Here is a 21679-nt window from a genome sequence, read left to right as displayed (position 1 = left end):
AACCCTGGGACTTTTGGTAAGCAGTTTTATTGCTTTTGCATATCAACACTAATTGACCACTATAAAGATCTGAAAACCTGATAATCTTATGCAGCCCTTTACAAATTTAGGGCAAAGGTCATGATTTGTGTCTTTCTGGTTCCTATTACATTCCATCCAAGTCCCACAGTGGTGTGAATATGCTTTATAACACATTCCTTAGTTTACCTACCACTCCAGGCACCAGGGCTGGGAAAGAGTTGGAGTTGGGGACATCCTTTTGTATCTCAAGGCTGCATTTCCTCAAAAAGAAATCTGCTAGGGGCTCCATCTTGCAGAGACAGGGCATATCTCTTCCATCTGAAATCTGAATAGATAGCTAACAGAAGATTTTGAAATGAGGGCAGGACCCAAATACCTTAGGGTCACACATTACCCACTTCCGAAGTCTTGAGGAATCACAAAGCAGATAGCTCTAGACTGGATTAACCAACAGTTTCATACAGCAGCATGGACCTCAAAATGTAGTGGAGTCTGCTTCTTTGGAAGTTTTTAAGCAGAGGCTGGAGGCCATCTGTTGGGAGTGCTTTGATTGTGTCTACCTGCATGGCAGGGAGCTGGATTGGATGGCCATTGGAGTCTTGCCCAGTTCTATGATTCTGTTATTCTAACACTGAAAACTCCAGATGCTACTGAGATGCAGCTACCAACTTTCCTCACAATTCCCTCCATTGGCTCAACATGATTCTATCACCTGATTTAAAGTATCTGCTCTGGGAACAGTAGAGGAAGTTAAAATGGATACATGACCTGCTTTTGGAATGGCTTTCTTTTTGTTTCAGTACTGAAAAGAAATGCATTTTTCCACCCTATTTTTGTGAGGCTGATGCAGAATGTGGAAATTTTAACATTGACTTATTAATTTCATTTAATGATTTATTATAATAATATGGATCTCTTGCTATGAGATAGTCACAAAATGTTTCCGAGATTGTCAGCAACTGCAAGATTCTTTAGACATTTATGACTGTAAAACAGACATCTTAAAATGAATTACTACATACAAATAGGCTGCTACCTTTCTCCCACTCCCTCTGCCTCCACAAAGGTGGCAGTGATTCTTTCTCCTTGCAAGGGTACACCTGTGTGCTTGGTGCTTTACATTTATTTGATTGTTAAAATCATTTCCACAAATAGGGGAAGTCAAAGGCTTTCCTGGCCGGCATCCATAGTTTTTTGTGTGTTTTTCGGGCTATGAGGCAATGTTCTAGAAGAGTTTATTCCTGACATTTTGCCAGCATCTGTGGCTGACATCTTCAAAGAATGCTGGCATAGAAGAGAGTTGGGCATAAATATACTGTGTGACCCTGGGTAGGCAGGAGAGATCTGCATGTCAATCTATGTGTCAATACACAGATTAATATGGAAATCACTCCTCCATACCCAGGGTAACACAGTATATATTTACCCAGCTCTCTTCCATGCCAGCATTCTCTGACGATGCCAGCCAAAGATGCAGGCAAAATGTCAGGAATAAACTCTTCTAGAACATGTCCACATAGCTCGAAAAACCCACCAAAAAAACCCTATACCATTGTGCCATTATTTATAGGACTTTCCCCTCCCCAGTCTATCAAGTTTAAGGTTCAGATTCTAAACAAATTCATTTTACTTTAGTGGCATTTGTTGTCTGGATGATTTTAATGTGTAATGGTTGTCTTAATCCTATGTTTATGTGTTCTAACTATGTATTTAAATGGTTTCAAGTGTTTATATTGTACAGTGGGACCTTGTTATCCACTGGGGTTTGGTTCCAGGATCCCCCGTGAATAACAAAATCTGTGGATGCTCCAGTCCCATTAAATACAGTGGCAGAGCAAAATGGTGTCCCTTATATAAAATGGAAAATCAAGCTTTGGTATCAGAAATTCATACTTTTTTTGAATATTTTCAAGCCATGGTTGCTTGAATCCGTGGATAAAAAATCCGTGTATAAGGAGGGCTGACTGTATTATAGTCTATGTTGTACTCTGCCTTGAGCCTTGGGGAGAAGGCAGGTAAGGGATAAAAATTAATAATAATTTACTTTCACAAAGTGAATGGGTTCAGGGTTGTGCTCTATATTTCATTAAAGAAACAGAAAATTCTGTGGTGAGTAGGGCAGAGTTATAGCTTACCAGAGTGGAGGGGGGGGAGGAATGAGGGCATTGACCATTCCTGAATAACAATTCTATTTCCCCATAAAATTTTCCTTCACTCTCCAATTTTTTGGCATTGCAGAGAGTGAAACACTGGGTGCATCTACACTGTAGAAACAACACACTGTAACACCACTTTAAGTGCTATAGCTCCAGCCTATGGAATCCTAGAATATGTAGTGTTACAAGAACTTTAGCTTTCTTTGCCAAAGGGTGCTGGTGCTTCACCAAACTACCAATCCCATGATTCTGTAGGATGTAGCCATGGCAGTTGAAGTGGTGTCACTCTGCATTAGTTCCACTGTGTAGGTGCCCCCAGTGAAAATTCTGTAGACACTTTAGTTAACTGTGTTCCCATTTCCCTTGGTCCCTCTTTGCCTGTCCTTTTTGTTCAGATGTCAAAACATTATTTCTCAATGCTGAACTTAAGTTTTAAGCTGCTGAAATGCTAGAGATTTAGGCGCTGATGGAAAATTTCATGAAGGGACAGCATTCTTCTGGGGGGGGGGGGGCAATTTTCTAATCCCCTCACTAGCTATGCTCCTGGGGTAGGAGTGGGGGATTTCCCATGCCTTTCCAGAGAGAAAGTGGGGGGGGGAGTGATTTCAGGACATCTGTTCCAAGGGAGAACTGAATGTATCAAGGAGGTGATCTTGGCTGCCAGCCTCTCAGGGACTCAGTGAGGCGGAGCTTCCATTGTTCTTCTGACTCTTTGTAATGGTGGAGTGATGTTGCAGTCTTGGAGGAACTTGTCTACCCTCTCAGAACTGCATCTCCTTTCCTGATGCTGCTGATCTCTTAGAGGAATGAAGGCAAGGTAGCTCTGCATCAAAGGATATGTTTGGGTGTGGGAATCATAGAAGCCCTGTTTGGACCAAGTAAGTAACTGTGTCTTTTCTGTGGATGGATATGGATGGATTAAGCAATGGTCAACCTCTTGTGCATGAGAACCAAAGCCACTGTGCTGCAAAATGTGAAGCCCTTGCTTCAGCCATTAAGGAAAAGAAGATGGAACATTTCTTTCTTATTACCCTCCCCCTTGGAGAATAAACTTTTCTTTACACCGTAAATCCCTAGGAATAGCTGGGGGGGGGGGACTACCCTTGCTTCTAAATACACTGTTGTTATTTAGCACAGCTGTGCCGTGGAAATAGACATTTGGGAGGATGGGAATCTTGTTGGATGTTATTGTAGAAAGCTCTGGGAGTCTCTTGAAGTGCTGTGATGTTCCGCATGTTGGCTTCTCAATGTTCCTTTGTGAGGAAGAGAACCGAACCTTATACAGGAAGATCTTGAGATTTGCCAGCAGTCAAAGTAAGTATTCTTGAATAAATGACTTGCCAGGCTTTCACTAATGGACCAGGAGGCACACTGACAGCAGATATATTTGAGCCATTTTGGGGAAATGTAGGGCCAAATGCATGAGCAAGAAGCCGGATTGTCACATTAACCCACATTTCTGTTTCCCAGACACATGCTGGGAGGGCTGTGTGTATATACAATAACTTGAGGGAGAGAAGCTGGTAACAAACACAGTTTATAATAAGAGTTCAGCAAATAAATAATCACGTAGGCAATAGAAGCAGCATTTGCTATAATAGCTTACTACTGCTATTTGGACTTTTTCTCCCAACAGATTAACCAGGCTCTCTGTGTGTAGGAGCATGTGTGCTTGTAACTCTGTCTGTGTTTGTGTGCTTGTGTACCTATTTATCTTAATCTTATCAGTATGGAAGGGATGATACTAAGATGGTGGCATTGATATTACAAGTAACCCAATATTTGCTAATTGTAAGTCTACCCTTAACAGCAAAGTGGTATTTGCCAGCAGCTTTGAAAGGATTTGAAAGCTTAGGCTGCTGCCAACAAATGGACAGGGTTTGGCCTTGACCCTCTGGTCTTAGATATTTTGGAGGCAGTAAACACTTTGTTTCTTAAGCTCCAGTCTATTCAAACATGAATGAACAAATGGCATTGTAGACTGGGGTGGACTTTTGGGTTTATGCAGCCAAGTGGACTTTGACTTATTATTGTGCACCACAGGTGCAGCCATGATGTTAGAACCAGGAATCTGTGGCAATATAGAGGATTTCAAAGAAAGAAAAGAAAAGAAAAGAAAAGAAAAGAAAGGAAAAAATTTCACCTTAGAAGCAACTCTTTCTAAATCAAAAGCTATTTGTGTGTATTAGTTCGGCTTTACTGGGACAACCCCCATTAACAATGGGCACTCTTCAGTTGGTGTACATTTTCTGTAGACAGCAGCAAAGGGAAAATTAAGGTTTTTGGCTGTAGCTGGAGTGATGGAGATCCATTCAAATTGTGTAATTGTTTAAAAACCTTATACTTTTTAATGCATTTGAATTTTTCTTAATAAGTTTGTTGATGTTGCTGTGTGCCTTTAAGTCATTTCTTAGTAATGTTCCCCCTAAGGTAAATGTATCACAGCGTTTTCTTGGCAGGCTTCTTCAGAGGGGATTTGCCTTTGCCATCCTCTAAGGCTGAGAGAGTGTGACTTGCCCAGGGTGACCCAGTGGGTTTCCATGGTCAGCCATGGAAATCCAGAGGGTCACCCTGGGCAAGTCACACTCTCTCAGCCTTAGAGGATGACAGGGATTCAAAACTTGTTCTCCAGAGTCATAGTCCAACACTCAAACTGTTCTAAATTTGTTGTTAGCTGTCTTGAATCTCTGCAACAGGGGAAAGATGAGATTATGATGATGATGATTAATTTAGCCTGGGAATTCTGCTTGAGTTTTCTCATATTTAGAAGGTCTTTGAAGTGATATCTCCATAACAGGTAGAAATTTGCAGAAGAGCATTAAATAAAGGTCACAAGGCTTTCTGATTCTTATGCAAGGTTGTTTCTCAGCCCTGTTGGCATCACTGTGCTTTGTCCATAATACAATGAAAAAACAAGATCCATTTGCATGACAAACTGCTGTCCCAGGCTTCCCAATAGCACTTTATGAGAGAGGAAGACAGGCTGAGCTGTTAGATAAAACTGCTTCTCCCCATCATTGTCTCCTTGATTGGTCTTGAATGCCAGTCTGCTTTTGGAGGAAGGGAGGGAATGACCTCTGGCTCTCCCCCCCCCCCCCCCAAAGCTTTTATTTAACTTCACAGATGTATGTGTTGCCTTCTTTGTCACAGGGATAGGTATGGTTGGGAACCAGAACCCAGAAATATTTATTTTCTTAGTTGAAATTCCCAGAATCTTGCCAGCCAGCAACCTTGTTGATCAAGCTGGCTGGGAATTCTGGGAGTTGTAATTCAAAAAGTTACTCTTCCAAGGTCTGACAAGAACCACTTTATCTGGCATAAACATTTGTGGGTTGCAGCCCCACTTTATCAGAAGAATGCAATGAAATGATCTACCTTCCCCAAAATCATGGCAAATGAAACCTGTTAAAGTTTTCACAAATCTCTATTGTATATGGTGTAACATACCAGTGCAGCCAACTCCCCTTCCTCTCCTCTCCTCTCCCCTTCCCTCCCCTACCCTCCCTTATTGTGAATGGGTTTAGGATGGATGCAAGTTATTGGTGAAACCCCAGAAGAGGCTTCCATGTTTATACTATGACCATTGAGGTATACTCTGTTCTTATCCGGTTTACTTGGGATATAATTGCATTGAGTTCAGTGGGATTTCCTTTGGGTAAATACATTTATGTCTGCCAACTTCATAGTTACAGTAACTGTAGTGATGAGGACCCATAGGAGAAACTGAAACAACTGCTGTGTAACTTCACCAGCCTCAAGATGTGAACAGATCCCACACAGTGATATCCTGCAACCAAATTGTGAACTTTATATGCATTGCAACAAATACAGCTGACACTGTGGAGAATTACATAGTCTCACTTGGTATTCAGTGTGCAAACAGGGAGACCTGAGAACAGTTGTAAACTCTGCATTGTGCTGTTGTGTGGAAAAGTGTACTCTAGTTTCTGTTTTTTAGAAAATAAATGTAAAGCACATATCAGTAATTGCAAAAATTATGAGGGAACACATTGTCAATTCTGTTTTTAAAATATTTAAAGCCCTCTTTTAATATTTAAAGGCCTTGAGGTTGGTAATGTAATTCTATATTACATGCTTAGAGAATGGCTGTGAAACTAGTACCTTTTCTCTAAAACTGTTAAGTAAATAACTAAGATCCCTCCAGTGATGAATGTTCACTGTGGCATTTTACAATTGCTGTTGCTTAAGCGTATTAAAATGCAGTCTTCATTTAATTGAAAAGAGAATATAAAAGCTTTCCAGTTGCCTGCCAGTTGCATAGAATCCTTTATCAGGCAGATTAGAGAGTACTCCCAAAAATGACAGTGCCAGCAATGTGAAGAAAATATTCTTGAATCCAGTTCTTGAAACACAATATACACCCAAAACATGACTGTGTATTCCACTGAGTGCAGCCTTTTGAGTTCCTAAAAATTACTTTATCTTCACCAAGATCTTTTTTAAAAGTTAAAAGAAAAGGCTGAAATCTGTCAGACAATAATTGCGTGTACACTGCAGAAATAATCCAGTTTGACACCATTTTAACTACCATGGCTCAGTGCCTGGAATTCTGGAAATTTGTGAGACATTTAGCCTTCTCTGTCAGAGAGCTCTGGTGCCACAATAAACTACAATGGAGACGTGGCAGTTAAAGTGGTGTCAAACTGGATTATTTCTGCTGTGTGGATGCAGCCCCTGTTTTCGAACCCATCAAAGATTGAGGGGTTGCAGTGAGGACACAATGGGTATGTGTGTGTGTGTAGCCTTCCAAGTTATCATAGGGGCCTAATGCAGCTCCCTAGTCTCTTCTGTTTGTCTACCTCTGAGCTATAGCATACCTAACTTCCCTGCTCTCTCTGGCTGGCAGCTGTTTCTTGCTACTCCTTCTGCTCAGAAGGAGTCCATCATTGCAAATGCTGGGCCATGTTCCAAAATAGGGTTGTTGACTCCAGGCTGACTAAGGACATGGTCACTGTCAAGCCACTTTTGGATATAAAATCAAGATTAACCTTTGCAAGTGCTTTGCCAGATAATCTGTGAATCACTGCAATGGAAAAAAAATGAATTTAAATTACAGATAATGGAGGTGGCTTGCAAGGAGTTTAGAAAGCACTGATTTAAACATTGTTTAAGTTTGTTCTGGTGGAAAAGAGGTATTTCAGATATTGTTAAATATAAACTTCTTATATTTAATTCTTAATCTACTGCAGTTTATTGCCACTGTACCTCTAAACTTTAGAGAGGAAGGATGCCAATAATTCCCACAGCAGACTCAAAGCAGTTTGACAGCACTTTTAACTGTCATGGCTCCATCCTGTGGAGTTCTTGGATTTGTAGTTTCATGAAGTATTCAGCCTAGTCTGTCAGAGAAGTATGGTGCCTCAGCAAACTATAAATCCTAGGTTTCTGTAAGATGGAGTCATGGCAGTTAAAGTGGTGTCAAATTGCTTTATTTCTGCAGCATGGATACACCAGCCCCCCTCCGAGGTGAAACTGTTGGAAGATCTTCTAACATTACCAAATAGGAACTGAATTTTTCTTTCCATTAGATTCCTTTTCAAAATATGGGTTTATTTGGTTCCATTTGTTACAGTATTGGTTGGGAGGGTTCTTCATGCATGCTTATTAATTACTTGTTCATTCATCCTATATGAAGGAGAGAGGAAGCAGTCTATGCTGAGGTATTCTAGTCGCATCTGGGGGGAAATAGAATTATTTAACTAAGATGTTTAGAGGATAGTTTTTCTACTCCCATTTCCAGCATCAGATGGGACATGGTTTTTCCTCCCACAAAACTATTAAGAGACACATGGTAATGGACTAATTTGCAGATGACCAAAAGATGCCCTCTTTCCAGCACCTTGTCTTTAAGCAGAATATCAGAGCAGGATGTACTTGACAGGCCACCTTGCAGCCTCTAAGCAGGCTTGCCATCCTTTGGTGTGATAGAGAACCTGTGTTTAAATAATGTCTATTCCTGTTCAATAAGGTTTTTCTCTGCATAGAATAGAAATGAATCTTGTCATTTGCTCCAGACAGCAAAATGTCTTGGGCCAACCCTGGATCTTGAACTCTGAACTATAAAATGTCTACACACACACACACACACACACACACTGCTTCAGAATCCTGAGGCAACGCTGTAAGATGAGAGACTGAATTCTGTGAATCTAACTTGTCTTTTGTTGTGCTGGTTACTTACTGTTATTGATTATGTTGTTGTTGTTGTTGTTGTTGTTGTGTGTTTTCAAGTTGTTTCTGACTTATGACAACCCTAAGTCAACCAATATGTAATCCACTGTCAGGGCTCTTTCACACTGTACAGTTATAGAATTAGGATTGCCAGTGCAAAATCATCACAAGCCCTGAGTTTTCCAGGATAAAACCTGAGACCTACGGGTAGCCCTTGATGATGCCTAGAAATGTTATGCATGAAGTATCAACCACAGTTGCTCACTGTTTGAAAATTAAGACTTATCTAAAGGACCTGTTTCCAGCCCAAGGTGAAGTGAGGGGATTATCCTCTCACTTACCTTGGAAGGCAGTGTAAGGAACTTTTAATAAAGTTAGCTTGCTTCCTGCCAGAAGGTGGACACAGAGCAGATTGGAGGGAGAGCCCTGATCCAGAGGACAAGGAGGAGGGGGGGGGGGAAGAGACAAGGGCGGCCACTCATTGCGTTGTCCTCCTTCTCTGCCGAGTCGTTCACCTTTGAGCAGCCTGGGGGTTTTGCCGGGCGGGTATCCTTGTCTCTTTCCCCATCCTCTTTTGTGTCTTTTCCCCATTGCTGGGCAGGCAGCCTTGTGAGGAGGATGAGAGGGAGGATGGGAGAAAGAGAGGAGGACGCTCAATCACCGTGTTGTCCTCCTCCTCCTCTGCAGAGTTGTTTGCTTTTGAGCGGTCTTGGGGTTTTCCCAGGCAGGCAGCCTTGCAACTCAAAGACAAAACCCCTAGGCCACTCAAAAGCAAATGACTCGCCAGAGGAGGAGAAGGACAATGTGGTGGTCGGGCGTCCATCTCTATTTCTCCCATACTTCCTCAAGGCTCTCTCATGATCTCTATCTCTCTCACTGTCTGCTCTCTCACTCTCTCTCTTCTTTCCCGGCTGTCTCCGCTGCTTGCCTGCAAAAAGTTCCTCCCTCTGGGCCTGCCTGGCCAATGGGGTGAGAAGAGCTGTCAGCCTGCCCCCAGCAAAAGCTCCCCTGGGAAGCAGCGGCAAATTCTGGGGGAAGAATTCATTGCTCCCATCCTCCAAAGCCCTGTGCGATCGGGTGAGGATTCTGGGAGCCAGGACATCCCCCTCCTCCTGACAATGGGGCCCTGGGCCTCCAGAAATCCTTTGGTGGGCTGCATCCGGCCCCCGGGCCAGATCTTGTGCAGTCCTGCCCTAAGGTGATCCTACTTTTGGTAACTCCCCAAGGGTCACCCAGAGTGTTTCCATGACCAAGCAGAGAATCGAACCCTGCTTTCCAGAGTAGTAGTCCAACATTCAAACTGATACGCCACACTGACTCTAAAAATATTATTGAGAAATAAATAATAAAACATGCTATTGCTCTGTAGAATAGGAAGTGCTTAGCAATATACTGTGCTATGTATAGTAATTTCAGTCAGGGATAGATGATGATTTGTGTGCTTGTCCATCTCTTCTATTTTTGAAACTAATCTCTTTACGGTACCTATTAAGAGTAGCACCTGTGTACCTCCTTTGCCAAATGGAATACGATGTAGAAAGCAGTTGTTCATACAGTGTGCTAGAGTTCATTCATGCCTAAGTAATAGCTGATCACAGGTGGCCGGAAAGTAACATCTCGACATTTTGAGAATTCCCTCTGGTATGGATTCTACCAGATTATTACAATTAAATCTAAACCATCCCATAGGCCACGCTGATCTGCATTTTACAGTGCATCATTTGTCAGCAGATATCAAATATAATTCCATTTCTATCTGCAGTAATATTGTAATGTGCTTTATTGCATTTAGCATTTACATTTCTGTACCACTTAATAGTGAATTTAGCACTCTGTAAGCAGTTTACAATCTGTACGCCAATTGCCCCCAACAAGCTGGTTACTCATTTTACTGACCTATGAAAGGATGGAAGGGCTGAGTCAACCTTGGAGCCCTTGGGGTCGAACTCACAACTTTTGGCTGCAGTAATAGCATTTAACCACTGCACCACCAGGGCTCCTTATTTATTCCTTCATGAAATAATTAAGAGTTTCATTCTCATATTTGTACCAGCCATGCCTTTAAGTCTTGTTGCCATGAATCATCAGAGCACTTACCTTTTAAAAAGGTAGAAGAAAAGTTACATATTTGGATTACAGCTCCCCAAATCCAGCAACCACCATTTGGGAGTTGTAGTTCAAGGAGAAAAATAGGAGAAAAATCCAAGTTCTGGGTAGAAGCTGGAGAGAACACATTGTAAGAATGGCTGAACGTGATGCAGCAAACAGATCTTAATTTGCCATCACCATTGCATCTGCACAGTATCTACCGGTAGTGCTAATTGTTGTTGTTATTGTGTGCCTTCAAGTCGTTTCTAACTTATGGTGACTCTAAGGTGAATCTATCATGGGCTTTTCTTGGCAAGATTAGTTCAGAGGAGGTTTGCCATTGTCTCCCTATGAGGCTGAGAGAATGCGACTTGCCTAAGGTCACCCAGTGGTTTCATGGCTGGACTGGCTTATTATTATTATTATTATTATTATTAACCTTTATTATTAACCTTTATTTATCAAGTGCTGTAAATTTACACAGCGCTGTACATACAGTTTTTTTAGTTAGACGGTTCCCTGCCCTCGGGCTTACAATCTAAAAAGACATGACACAGAAGGAGAAGGGAGTGGTGGAGAGATAGGGTAAGAGGTCCAGCAGTTCCTCTCTACCTCCAAGGCCTGGACCAAGGCAGATGGACTGGAGGGAGGGCTTGGCTTCATAATGGATGGTTAATCTTCTTCCAGGGAAAATACATACTCTCAAGTAGGATAATACATGTACAGTACATAGCAATACAGGAAATGGTTTGATAAACAGGTAGCAAAAGAACATCAAATAGTAAGTGACAATTATGCAATGCCTGGGAAGGCTTCTCTGAACAGGATGGTTTTCAACTCCGTTTTGAAGCTGGTTAAAGAAGTTATGGCTCTTGCTTGTGGGGGAAGAAGGTTCCAGGAGTGAGGGGCAGCAAGTGAAAAGGGGCGAATCCAGGATGAGGCAGAGGAAATCCTGGGCTGAGACAGCAGACCTTGACTACCAGAACGGAGGGCCCGAGTGGGAAGGTGAGGAGAAAGAAGGTCTGATAAGTAAGGAGGGGCTAGTCCATGGAGGGCTTTAAATGTCGACAGCAGGAGCTTATACTGAATGCGGAAAGGGAGGGGGAGCCAGTGAAGGGATGCCAAGACAGGAGAGATGTGGTCAGGTGGGTGGAAGTGATAATACGTGCAGCTGAATGCTGGACAGAGATTAAAGGACGGAGGTGAGAAAGAGGAAGCCCAGCCAGGAGGACGTTACAGTAATCAAGTTGTGAGATCACTAGGGCATGGACCAGGATCTTGGCAGTAGAGGCGGAGAGATATGGCAATATTGTATAATTTTATTGTACAATTTGGGAATATTGTATAAAAAGAATCTACAAGCCTTGGCTGTGGTCTGGATCTGAGGGGTACATGACAGAAGAATCAAAGATAAAACCAACACTGCGGGCTTGCTGGACTGGTTGAATAGAAATGTTGTCCACAGAGACAGACGAGGAGTGTTGAAGGGTGGGCTTAGGAGGAAAGACAAGAAGCTCCATCTTGGACATGTTGAGCTTCAAACGCCGATGGCGCATCCACTGCGAGACAGCTGTGAGACAAGACGAAACTTGCTGTTCAAGCCTTGGAGAAAGGTCAGGGGTGGAAAGATATAACTAGGTGTCATCGGCATACAGATGGTAGGAAAAACCAAAAGAGCTGATGAGTTTTCCTAAGGACAGTGTGTAGAGAGAAAACAGAAGGGGACCCAGAACAGAGCCCTGGGGAACTCCCAACAGATAATGGAACAGGAGAAAAAGTCTGGCCCCCTGCAACTACTGCAAAAGTTCTGCCAGACAAGTAAGATCTAAACCAGTCAAGAACAGAGTCTGAGACCCAAGGTCAGAGAGTATGTCAATTAGGAGAAAGTGATCAACGGTGTCAAAGGCTGCAGACAAATCGAGAAGGATGAGAACAGAGTAAAGGCCATTAGCCTTGGCCTGTAAAAGGTCATTCGAGATCTTAGTGAGAGCTGTCTCTGTGGAATGCCTTGGGTGGAAACCAGACTGAAAGAGATCGAGGTTGGAGTTGGCTTCAAGAAACTCAAGAGAGCGAGAATAAACAACCCATTCCAAAACCTTAGAAAGAAAGGGAAGAAGAGAAATCGGACGATAGGTAGACAAAGTGGAGGGGTCAAGAGAAGGTTTTTTCAGAATTGGGGAAATGAGAGCATGTTTGAAGTCCGACGGGAAGGAGCCTGTAGAGAGAGAGAGATTGAAGATATGGAGAAGCGAGGGCAGAAAGGAGGGAGCTATAGAGATTAGAAGACGAGTAGGCTTCATTAAGGCTTCCTTTATTGAGGTCTAGCTGACTAGCTGAAGCATCCAGAAGTTTCTGGTGATCAAGCTGGTTTTTATTTGCTGTAAGAAATCATTTGTATTCGCTCTGACCTAGATGTCATGCTTTAGCAGAGTCAGAGATAAATGTGGCTAAGGCTGTATAAAGACTGCAGAATTAATGCAGTTTGACACTGTTCTAACTGCCATGGCTCAATGCTGTGTAATTATGGAATTTGTATTTTTGTGAGATATTTTGCCTTCTCTCTCAGAGAGCTCTGGTGCCACAACAAACTACAAATCCCAGGATTCCATAGGATGGACCCATGAAAGTTAAAACAGTAAGACTCAACTTGTAGTAGGGTTTTAGGACTAGAATGATCTCAGATAAAAAGAGGAACAGATGCAAGAAGGTATCTCATTTGGAATTTTGGAAAATAGTTCAAAGCAGAAGGGTTAGCAAAAAGAAAATGTCATAGTCATTTGAGAAAACAGGTGGCTTTTGGGCAGCTAGGATTGGTGCATCACATATGCTTAGTCTGCTGATAAACTATTTCTTTTAATTTGGGTTGTTTCTTAACAATTTATTACAATACCTGATTATGACTAAAACTGTGTGTGGGAGTAGTGTTTTGATAGCCAAGTATTTAAAAATCCACACATCCTGTGTCAGTTGCAAGACATGCATGCATGTATTATTTGAGGCTTTTCCATTTAAAAAATGTTGAAAGTAGAAATGGGAGTGATATCTACACAAATACTGATACACAAGTATTTGGAAAAGAGGAGAGAAAACAGTGGATGGAGAGATGACCCTGTAGAGCCACGAGAGTGAAAGTGCTCATATATCACCAAGCCCCTTGTAGCATCTGTCTTGCTCCCAGGACATCCATGGCATTTAAAATGTATTTTTCAGATTTAAAAGGATCTAAAAATTGCCTAAAACACTGCTAAAAATCATCAAAACACAGTGATGTGTCTTGGTTCTGTCCATGTAAATAACATTCCTCCAACAAACCCCGAAAAACTCCTTCCAAATTGTCTGAAAATAAGAGCAAATCAAAACAGGAAGTGTGGTGCGTGCATCCAAAACAGGAACTGTGGGTACATCTACAGATTCAACCATGCATGCTAAAAATATTCAAGAACAACAAAAATCCAAATAAGTAAATCTTGATTTTGCTATTTTATATAAGGGACAACATTTTATTATGCCTGTGTATATAAAGGAATAAAGCATCCATGGATGTTGGTATACATGAGGGGTCCTAGAGAAGATTCTCAACCCTGCTGCAGAGCTAAGTTGTGATATATTTCACACATTTATGCTGAAATTATTTATACTGTGATATCTTTGGCTTAATGAACTCATAAACATTTAGGCCATTTGCAGGGAAACGGGGTCATGCTTGGATGCTTCAGTTCTGCCCAAGCCTTCTTGGAAGTCAGCTATGAATTTAGGTTTAAGCTGCTGACTCAGTACTGCATTTAGTGACTTACAAAGGCAGGCTGGAAAAAATCCATTTGTTAAAGAGAGATGTTATAATGCCAATCAAGTGCTGTTTTGTCCATCTCGATATGGCCATGCAAGCCATACATTCTTTTCTGATGTCTCCTCTTTTACCATGAGTGGTAATACTGCTTTGTTAAGTGTTTTGTTGGGAAATCGCCATTACAGTTACAGGAACTTAAGCATCCACAGATTTTGGTGTCCATGGGGGGGGGGGGGGGGGTCTGGAACCAAACCCCAGCAGATACCAAGGGCTCACTGTATTTAGTGGATTTAAAAACAGTGTTGAGATAATTGAAAAAACTAACAAGTTTTGTTCAACATAAGCTTTCATGGACTTTGTGCCACTTCATCAGATGCATGAAACTGGCTTCTGCAATCTGAGTTTGCAAAAGTTTGTACCAAGTAAAACTTGATAGAATCATAGAATCGTAAAATTGAAAGAGACCACAAGGGCCATACAATCCAACTCCCTGTCTTGCAGGAACTCTCAATCAAAGCATCCCCAACAGATGGCCATCCAGCCTCTGTTTAAAGACTTCCAAGTGTTAGGGTTTGATAAACCCCCCCTCTCTCTCGCTGCTCTTCCTTTGACTGGGTTGCCCCCCTCTTCTACTCCTTACTTTCTCTCCCCACCTTCCCCTTTCTGAGTTTTGGCACGATGACAGTGCACCTGCAAAGTCAAGGCCAAGCTGACCCAGACAGGGAGGAAGATAAATCAGTTTTCTGTGCCAAATGATAAGACATAGAGTTTCATCCTCATTAAATGTTAAGAACACACTTTTTTAACTTGGGTTATTGAAAGTTCAGAAGGAGGGTGCCCGAAACTTAAGCACTGTCTTTTGTATAAAAGGCTGCTCTACGCTTTGTCCTGTGGCACAGTTTGGTAGAAATGATTCCCCTGTGTTCATTTGCATGCAAAATAAAAAGCCATCTTGGATCATGGACTTAGTTTGTTTGTTTCTCCTGATTGGTACCTTTACACAAGGAAGGAGAATCCTCCACTCTCTGAGGGAGTGTGTTCCACTGTCTGTTCAGTTAGGAAGTTCCTCCTAATGTTGAGGTGGAATCTCATAGGCTAATAGGCTGTCATGCTATTAGTGACATACAGAGGAGTGACTGAAAAATCCACTTGAACTTTTTTGGCCACAGACAAAGAAATTTCTCACAAAACCACCAAAGCCACCACAGAACCCACTTCCTCCTGCTTTCTCATGGCCATTTTAATGGCTGATGGGGGAAAGTAGGTGATGGAGAAGCATCTGTCTGTCTCTATAGCCAGATGCAGAATGAGAACAGCATCCTCCAGGATCTGCTGGACATCCTGGAATATAATACTGTCATTTTGAATCTGGCTATAGGCAAGTAGCTAAATGCACTGATGCCCACTGCTCTCCACCAGCCACAAAATGGCAGAAGTACAGCCTCCACAGGAAGAAGGCGACTCTTGTGGGAGAGCAGAGGGGAAATTTAGTTCTGCTGGGGAAAATTTATACAGTATCTCTTCTAGCGCAAAATCTCAGCTTAGAGTTTTTAAGGTGCCACACTGTGAAAGAAGGCTGACACTACTAAATCTGCTCCAAACATCTCCAGGCATAGGATTGCATTTTATGCCTTTGCAGTCAAACCAAAGATCAGTTACAAACAGTATTCTTTTCCCAGGAGTCCATTATAGTATTTCCTACCTGTAGTAACAAATCCTAAATCATTTCAAAAAGGAGAGATACAGTAGTAATGGCGGATTTCAACTATCCTGATATTTGTTGGAAGTCAACACAACATTCTTTTTCCATTATCTATTTGAGGTTAGACTTTTAATAGGAAGTGGAAAAGGAAATTAGGAAACAAATATGACAGTCTGTTCCTTGTTTTATACGTGTAGAAACAGAAGGCTGTTTTGTGATATAGGTTCATAGCTTTGACAAATCTAAAAAAACTGATTTCATGCATTGGTTTTGATATTGTAGCAGAAAGTTACTGAAGAATAGCTTTAAAAGGACAAAACATAACCTCTCTGTGTTGTTGTACGGAGTGGTATTAGGTTTGATTAACAAAGTTATCATATTTTGTTAAAATGTAGATGATAATGCAGGGACTCTTAAGTACAATATACAATATATATTCCAAGACTGTTAGCAGAAATTAATAGACAGTCACAAATGATCAATTCACCTGATACTCATTTAGGTTGGCTCCACTCCTAAAAGTAAATGAATCAGAGTGGTGAGAAATTGTCATGACATTTCTCATCCAAAGACAATAAAAATACTGTGCGTTTTGTCTCAATTTATGGCTGATTGGTTTCATGATGGATGATTCTTAGGAACATTAGTGTGTTAAGTGACTCCATTTTAAGCTGTTTTATGTTAAAGAAGGCATACTTCATTAATATAGCTGACTACAAAGTTATATACAGTGGGCTTTTCCCTTACATGGGAATCCGTTTCAAGTATTATTTGTAGCAACATATGATGGCCCACAAGGGACTTGATGAATCTCATGTTTTTATAGTGACTTTAATGTGCAAAACAGAAGGATTGACAGACAGACCAAAATAAGTGGCTGATTGGTTGTATTAAGTTTTGTGGACTACCCATTGTTTAGAGCTGAAATAATATGAAAACGAAAGGGTCTGGAAAAATCCAGTAAATCCTGGTATGAATGAGAGATTGAGTCTCAGGATACATTTAAAAAGGTTTTATTCCAAAAATTGCCCCAGTGGATTTTGGATGAGAAATATTTATGCTTTTCCTCAGGGGCTGCTAAAATGGGAAAAGTTACATAAATTAGTAACTTTAAATAAGACATAACCTGCGCACGTACAGAAGGTGCACATGTTTTATGCCTTTTACATGAAATGGAATCTATGAAATTTACGACAGTAAGTCAATTACAAATGCAGCTATACTCTTGGTTTGTGGTGCCTCTAACATTGAAGCTTCTTTTCTAAAAGGCTTTTTATTCCCCTGGCCCACTTTTGCTCTTCATTCTCTTTCTTGCCAGAAGGTTTTGTTTTGTTTTGTTTTGTTTTAACAGCATCAGCATTTAGAAGATGGCAAAGGAGGGCTGGAGAAATGCAGATGTTCAGTGTTCGGTTGCAGCAACCTGTCTGTAGTAAACAATACAATAAATGCTTCAGTTGAGAAATAAGTGCGATTCTACTCTAGCCAAACCTACTGTAGCCATGGGTTCTTGCAAGATGGAATCCTGTAGCACCCTGCTGCTTTATAACCATGGAGATGAACTGGAATCCCCAAGTACCACTCTCTGGAACTGGCCCTTTATATAGAAGGAGAACCACAGGGCCTCCTAGTCCCAACTTGCAGAGCCAGTCCTGTAAAATATCATGCTTAATGCTATCAAAAGCTGCTAAGAGAACCAGGAGAATCAATGGGATAGTATTTCCCCCATTTATCCCCTAGAGCCAAGGGTCTCAACCCTTGGTGCTCCAGCTGTTTGTGACTTCAACTCCCAGAATTCTTGAACAATTATTTTACTGGCTGGGGTATCTGGATGTTGAAATCCAAAATATCTAGAGGATCAAAGACTGAGAACCACTGAACTAGAATAAATAGTCAGGGCAACTAAAGTTCTTTCAGCACTGCACTCTGACTTGAAACTAGACTGAAATGGGTCTCGCTAGTGTGTTTCTTCCCAGAATGCTGGATGTTGCCCAGATACCATGGGCCCATTCTCACTTACTGGAAAATCCATTTCCTGAACCAATTCCTGAAACTGGTTCTGAAAAAAATGTAGTCCCCACTATGTTTGTGTTGGTTTCAAGAATTAGTTCAGTGGCGGGGGGGCAGCTTGATGGCCCGGCCCATCTCTGGCCTCTCCTGGCCCAGCCTCCTTGCTGACTTCTTTGGCCACTGACCGGCTTCCATGCGCCTTTTTAAAATTTTCCCGCAGCTGGGGAAGCCTGAAAGAGGTCACAGACAAGCTGGGAGAAAGATAGGAAGGAGGTCACAAGGCTTCCGGCTTCTCTGCGACCTCCTTCCGGCCTTCCTGGCTGCAGGAAATTTTTTTAAAAGCCCAGGGAACCTAGTCAGCAGCCAAAGAAGCTGGTAAGGAGGCTGGGCCGGGGATTTGGGGGCCAGGAGAGGTCGGGCCATGGCAGCTCCCCCCCCCCCGCTGGGTTGCCAGGGGGAACCAAGGCAGATTTGATTCCAATTCAAATCTGTCTGGTTCCCTCTTGGGCTGAATCAATTTATTTCTAAATAAATCAATTCAGTCCAAAAAGCACCCCATTTTCCCAGTGTCTTTTTGACAAAGGTTAAATGGGCAAAAAGCATGGCCCCCCTTTCTCAATCAGTTTCTGAAATTGGATTCAGTGGGTCCCATCCCCATTTAACCCGGATCACGATCCGGATTTAAACGTAGTAGGAACAGGGCCCACATGCTAAGGCATCTTGCCCAGAAAAGGCATACAAACAATGTAAACAGCAATTGGCACATGCCTCTAGGTCCTCTAGGGCACACTGCAGCCTCCTTCAAGGCGTGAGCACCTACCCTAAAAAAAAGAGAAGCATTAACCACCCCATGGACCCACCCAGTCAACCCATTTCTGTGAGATCTTATCAGCCAAGAGAGGCAAGAATCAAGCTTACATGTGGCTGGAAGGACTGGACCAGTTCAAGTATCTTGTCCATATCATCTGGCCACAACAACTGAAAATGATCTCAAGAAAATTAAACAGATGGAACCCTCATACATTGTGGTAATTGTAGCATTCAGTTCTGAACTAATACAAGTAACTTTTGCCTCAAAATGCCTAGCAAATTTGTTATAGCTTATGAGCAAGACCTCCACGGCTAGTTTCTTTGTACTTCATACCAATAGGTGCTTCACCACTTGGAACAGCCCCACTGTATGGCAAACAGAGGATGAGATGAAATAGGCAAATATTTTTTTGCCAGCCTCACTGCTTTATAATAGGCATAATGGAGAGTCCTCATTGATCTCTGCTTGTATTCACTCTGAGACCTAGGCTACCTGCACTCTATCTATCACCTATTTGGTATGCATTTTCTCCAGCAACAAATGGATACATGAACTAGCAAAAACTTGTTACCTGATGCAGCTGGGTGATTTAAAAGTTTGATCACAAAACATTTCAGAATACTTTGGTGTATCTTCAAGTAAACTTCTTGCCATCACAGTTGTAACAGATATTTTGAAAGTGTGATTACAGGATTATCTGACGCAGTTTTGTTCAAAAACATCACAGTGGTTGTCTCTGAATTCTGAGGGATGCTGTCATGGCAACGGGGTGTTACTTAGCAGGCTTCCATGCTGCTGAGCCAAATAGGGGAGGGTTTTGAACATAGGCAGCCAAAGCTGGGGTTATGACTGCCTACAGTGACTGCAGATCAGTAGATTGCTAAAGAAGTCTGATCCCCTAGATAACAGTGGTGGCAGTGGTACAAGGAAGGGTCTTTGCATTAGACAGCAGTGATTCAAGGGAATTGGACTGGAGACCATTGTAGGGGAATAGAAAGCTGAAACACAAACACAGTGTGGTCAGGACAGATGCATGAAGAGCCAAGACAGGATGAAGAAACTTTGAAGCAAGGCATACAAAAAGAAGTGTGGAATCTGAGAGTTAAGACTTACTAGGGTGCCGTGCAGGGGACAGAAGGTCTTGTGATGATGTTGGCTTTTGTATTGACATCCAGCGTTAAAGTCCATGATGACTTTGTAAAAGTCCAGCTTCACAATGGCCAGTCTTACCCAGCTGGGCTCCACAAATATACTAGGATTATTAAGACCAACAGACAGCACTGTTGTCTTTTTTAAAAAATCTTTATTGCTGAAAAATGTACTATAGTAACCTATGATTAGGATTTTGTTGTTTTTCAAAGAAATGACAGTCTTTTTCTGATAAGGTGTGTTTTTATGACTAGCATATAATTTGAAAGAGAATATTTGTTCTTCAGTTGCTGTATTTTTACTAGATTGACAGGACGAGGACCATCGCTCTAAATTAGAAATGAAAAACATGGTTGTACTTAATTCAGTTTGTACCTTTTCCCTATGGAGCACAGATCAGGCTTTGCTGGAGGTGGAAATGGAATCTTTGTATGGACAAACTGCCCTCTGCATTCCACCCAGTTATCACCATAGCAGCCTTTTGGAGGAGAAAAATCCCACCCAGAGTTTCAGTCATGATTCTTCCCAGAATGCCATACCCTCCAACTGTCCCAATTTGGCAGGGACAATCTGATTAATCCTGCCCCACTTTTTCAGCTGCGTTTCTCTCTCCTCCTCTCACCTGACCCCTTTGTCTTCAACTTACTTCAGTTGACAGAAACTGAGCTCAAAGTGCAAAACTAGTTTGTACTTTGTATGGGGCGAGGATGGGGGACAGAATCTTGCCCTTTTCAGTAGCTTCTGGCAAAAGCAAGCTAAGGCAGCTTCTCCTAACTTCTGTGTGCTTTCTCTTGAATAATTTTTGCAATCTTAACCACACTCTGATGTTACTTGGCCATAAGAAGCAAATGTGTTCCAGTTCCAGTTATGAAATATTGGAGGATATGGAATGTGTAGTTTGACCCAACTGCCTATAAGCTTTTCACAGTTTTATGCTGGCTAGTCTACAAAAGAGAACAGAAGACTAATTTCCTTTTTCTGTGTAGCCAATGGACATGGTGTTTCTGGCTGCAGGACAGGTTAAGGCCTGACATGACGAATGTGCGTTCCTCCAGATGCGGGACTGTAGTTCCCATAATCTCTCCCCATTAACTACAGTGTTTACTGCTCACGTGAGTTTCATCTGACAGTACCTGGAGGGTCACACCTACACTGCCATTGGCCTGGCAATTGCTAGCTTGCTGCCAAACTATAGGCAATTAAGGGCAAGCACTAAGGAGTTTATCAGACAAGGGAAATTGGAAGTATAATCCAATAGCAATCCGAATGCAATCATGGGGTTTCACATTATTGCGTGATAGACTACCACACACAATTTCGGGCAACGGCAAGCTATTTTCAGGCAATGGGAAGTCAGTTCAAACACAATTCAAATTCACATAAATTCGCTGAACTAGCGAATTCACGTGAATGCGTTCTGGCCCCACTTTGTTTTCATTCGAAATTAAGAGAAATTCCTCCTGTGTGATAAACGCATAGGACTGAGTTCAGAATTTCTTTTCTCTCTTTCAAGGAACTCTGATGAATCTAATTGGAGGTTACACATGTCGCACATCCAGCACATGTAGGGTTGCCATACGTCAGGACCTCCAAACCAGGACAAATGTAGGATAAATTTTTCAAATGTAGGACACTTTTTGTGTCCTACATTTGAATAGGAGCCTCGCTGAGGGGAGGCTTTCCCTCCCGGCCTGGGCCCCGGCCTCGCCGCAGCGGCGGCGGCAGAGCCCAAGCGGGGAGGGAATCCTCCCTTCAGGGAGGCTTTC

At 42.1% G+C, this 21679-nt stretch overlaps 1 protein-coding gene across 5 annotated transcripts in view; it reads left to right on the top strand.

Moving 5' to 3' along the window:
- Positions 1-21679, top strand: part of ACSL6 (acyl-CoA synthetase long chain family member 6) — a 133469-nt gene that overhangs the window by 37583 nt on the left and 74207 nt on the right. The window contains exon 1 of one of the 5 annotated variants that reach the window (XM_089530615.1): positions 3020-3055. The exons of the other annotated variants lie outside the window; for them this stretch is intronic. The gene's annotated coding sequence lies outside the window, so the exon portion shown is untranslated. Of the gene's footprint in view, positions 1-3019; positions 3056-21679 lie in introns of those variants that run through there. 5 annotated transcript variants of the gene reach the window in all.

This window comes from Sceloporus occidentalis, unplaced genomic scaffold (assembly GCF_023333645.1).
Source record: "Sceloporus occidentalis isolate IW3139 unplaced genomic scaffold, rSceOcc1.0.p SCAF_1, whole genome shotgun sequence".
Classification (NCBI taxonomy): Eukaryota; Metazoa; Chordata; class Lepidosauria; order Squamata; family Phrynosomatidae; genus Sceloporus; species Sceloporus occidentalis.
Note: the sequence above shows the minus strand (reverse complement) of the source record. Positions and strands in the feature narration are given on the sequence as shown.